This window comes from Sinocyclocheilus grahami, unplaced genomic scaffold (genome assembly GCF_001515645.1).
Source record: "Sinocyclocheilus grahami isolate Dianchi unplaced genomic scaffold, SAMN03320097.WGS_v1.1 scaffold58380.1, whole genome shotgun sequence".
NCBI classification, from domain to species: domain Eukaryota; kingdom Metazoa; phylum Chordata; class Actinopteri; order Cypriniformes; family Cyprinidae; genus Sinocyclocheilus; species Sinocyclocheilus grahami.
Window position 1 is genome coordinate 1 of NW_015527175.1, and position 844 is coordinate 844.

The 844-nt window shown below is 38.5% G+C and overlaps 1 long non-coding RNA gene across 1 annotated transcript; it reads right to left on the reverse strand.

Annotated features, from left to right (window-relative positions):
- Positions 1–148: 148 nt before the first annotated feature.
- LOC107580978 (uncharacterized) lies at positions 149–844 on the reverse strand. Its single transcript, XR_001608747.1, has 3 exons — positions 787–844; positions 521–679; positions 149–279 (listed from the first exon to the last, which is right to left on the reverse strand). It is a non-coding gene; the product is annotated as an uncharacterized lncRNA (long non-coding RNA).

Consider the following 844-nt stretch of genomic DNA (forward strand, 5'->3'; position numbering starts at 1 on the left):
AAAAATATAAATAAATAGAAACTATATAAAAAAAATTAAATGAACAACCTTTGAACAGTAGTGTATATATTTCAGATTCAATATAAAACTGTTCCAAGTACTTCACAGACAATGGTGGTTGTCAAATGGCAAGTGTTATAGCTGTGAATATACCAGATTCTCCAGGTTCTCTTCCCCTTGTTTGTCCTCCAGGTCTCTGCGGTGGACGCTGTGTCTGTTCCTCCCCTCAGCTCTGCCTCCGCTGGCCGAGGTCTCATTTTTGTCAATAAATCTGGGATTCTAGGTGAAAGAAAAAGCAGAAGTTTATCCCTGGTATATTAGACGAGATCCTAAATACAACCAAGTTGTGAACAAGAAAGGTTTTAACTATCCATGTAACTAATTTGTCTGTCCACACAAAATGTCACAACCGAACATACAGCTTGTGTGGAGTGGTGTTTCAGATCCTGTTTACTCTGGTTATTAACAACGGTCTTACATATAAACACATACTATCATGATTCAATTGTGGGATACATACAGTGACATTAAGAGGGTTGAGCTCCCTGTTTGAGCTGCAATTCATGTTTCCGTCCACTTCAATCTTGGTGATGTAGAGCAGAGAGCCGTTGTTGAATCTGTAGGGCCACTGCACATCCAAAATGGCCTTACTGAAAGTACTGGGTCCTGTGTTCCTAAGCTAGGAAGATCAGTGATTGCAGCATTAAAATCATAAAAAATTATGCATTGCCAAAGTTTAATAAATGTATAATGTCTTTGACCAATGATCTTTATGGTATTTTCTACCTCATAGATGTGCTGTACAAGAGGTCCAATATCATCCTCCAGAACAGGACTCTCTTTT